This window comes from Phaethon lepturus, unplaced genomic scaffold (assembly GCF_000687285.1).
Source record: "Phaethon lepturus isolate BGI_N335 unplaced genomic scaffold, ASM68728v1 scaffold4143, whole genome shotgun sequence".
NCBI lineage: Eukaryota > Metazoa > Chordata > Aves > Phaethontiformes > Phaethontidae > Phaethon > Phaethon lepturus.
This window is the reverse complement of record NW_010529556.1, coordinates 55029-57388: the sequence shown is the minus strand read 5'-3', so window position 1 is coordinate 57388 and position 2360 is coordinate 55029.

The following is a 2360-nucleotide window of genomic DNA, read 5'->3' as shown; positions in this document are numbered from 1 at the left end:
TTTCCCCGCCCCCCCCCCCCCCCCCCGACTTTGGCTTGTCCTTTATTTGAAGGCTGCCAAAGCGGGGGAGCTGAGCCTGGGAAGTGTGGGGGAGCTGAAGAAGAGAGTCCTTCACACTGGGGCTTTTTGTGTTGCAGGGTGTAAATGGCTGAGGCTGCCACCGAAATGCAAATGTGTATTTTTCCACTGATCTGAGCTACTTTTTTTTTTCCCAGTAAACAAGTATAACGCATGTTTTAAAGGCTGCTTCCCTCCAAATTCTTGGTGTAGCTTAGTGCAGAGGTAATGCTGACCTCAGCAGTTCGATGATAGCACGTGGCCATGAGCACAGACAGCACACGAGGCTGGGGAAGGACAGTACGTCCCTCTCCTCAGGATGGGAAATGGAAACTGAGAGAAGCAAAGGTGGAGCTGGACGTTTCCCAGCCTTTCAGGTGATGCTCCTGCATCCCAGGTTAGGCCAGAGCCTCCCAGTCACATCTCTGGGCACTTCCACGTGCTCATGTCAGTAGCCCTCCACAGTGAGGTATTCCCCAGCGGATGGAGGTGTTGCTGTCCCCTTCTTGAGCTCTGAGTAATCTGTTTTAAGTACATCCCCTGCCTGATTTGTCACTGGAGGTTGAACCAAAGAGCCATTTCTTATCACTGGGTCATGGGATCAGCTTAGTCCCTACCCCAGGTACCAAACCATTTCAATATTCACTGGAGGAAAAAGCACCCTTAAGTGTTAAATGACAGCATTTACATGAAAGCCCCAGTTCTGGTCCCTGCTCTTAAATGCCCCATTTTAGGCATTGAAGCAACTCTTCTCACCCTTTGCTTGCTAGTTTGGACCTGAAGCAGGACCTGGGTAGTGGAAAACCTGTCTGCTGTGTGGTCAGGACGTGGGGATATCAGATGGAAGCAGCGGGCAGCAGCTTCAGAGTCAGCAGGAGGAGGCCCTTGGGTTCAGTCTTCCCATAAACGATGGAGCTTCTGGATCCAAGGGCTAAATCCAAGTGTGCCTCCTGCAGCGGGAGCTTCTCTTCTCACTTCTCTGCAAGCACGACTCTGCTGCAGAAAAGTCCCTTCCATGCTAATATTAGCTGATTTTGAAGAGATGAAGTGTTTGACTTCCAGCAGGCAGAGAAAAAGGCCAACCACTAATAACAGCCAGAGATGGAAATCTGAGCATCTCCAGTTTCGTCCCAGAGCTGCCCATCAGAGGATCCCATGTGTCCCCAGCAGTAAGTCACAACAGCTTCTTGGCTGCCGTACGTAATGCCAGCGGGGCTGGCAAGTGCAGGTCTGGGCAGCATTGCCGCCCTTGCTTCCTAACCTGAGGAGCCACCACCGCTGCTCCCGGAGAGGCTCAGATGGTTGTGTCACAGGGTAAAGTATAGGCGGGCTCTCCCAGCGGGTTCGTCTGACTAACGTTACAGTCCACCACCTTGTCACCTCTCTCTGAGCTCACTGGGCTTAAAACACACCGCATCCTAAAACCGCCGTCTCTCTCCCCACAGGCTCTAACAGCAGCCGGGGCGCAGGGTCCGGTGCAGGCGTCCACCTTACAGATGCTGGGTTTGGGGGAGATGAATGCTGTGCTGGCAGAGCACCCAAAAACTCCTGCTCTTTGTCCCTCTCAGCCTTCCAGAAGTATTTAGGTCGGAGAGGACCACTGGAGGTCACCTAGTCCAAATGCCTGCTCAAAGCAGGACACACACTGGGGCTGCCTTGGTTTTCATGTCTCAGTGCTGGACACCTGAAGCAGAGTTTAACCACCCTCGCTGTGAATTGTTTTTTTTTCCCCTTCCATCTAGTCTGAGTTTCCCCTGCTGCAGCCCGGGACTGCTGCTTCCCACCCCCATGCTGGGCACATCCGTGTCAGGAGGTGGGTTACTTTTATTCCCCACGGGAAAGCTCAGTTCACCTTTTCCCTGAACACTGGCCACACACAGCGGGGAAGGGGCACAGCCACCGTATCCCCCCCCGCAGCTCACCCGGAGTGAACCCCACCCCTCCGCGGGGACACGCAGGGATGTGGGGCCAGATGAGGGGCTGGAAGGGGGGAGGCGGAGGAGCACGAGCCCTCGAGGATTGGGAACGGGCTTCGGGAAGAGCAGGCTGAAGCCAGGGAGCGGGAGCGCTGGCAAGCTGCGCGACGGACTGCGCAGAAACTACCCAGCTCCTTAAAATCCCCTTCACGCCACCGTCGCTCCTCCCCATGCTCTCCCCAGAGCCTTTTTCCCCCCTTTAGCAGTGCCCGGCGCTCCACTTACCTGGTGTGCGGTGTCCCAGCTGCCCTCCGCTCCCACCCCAATGGCCGGAGGAGCAGGATGGACCCTTCAGCCGCCCACGGCCCTCGGGAGCCCGGCGAGAGG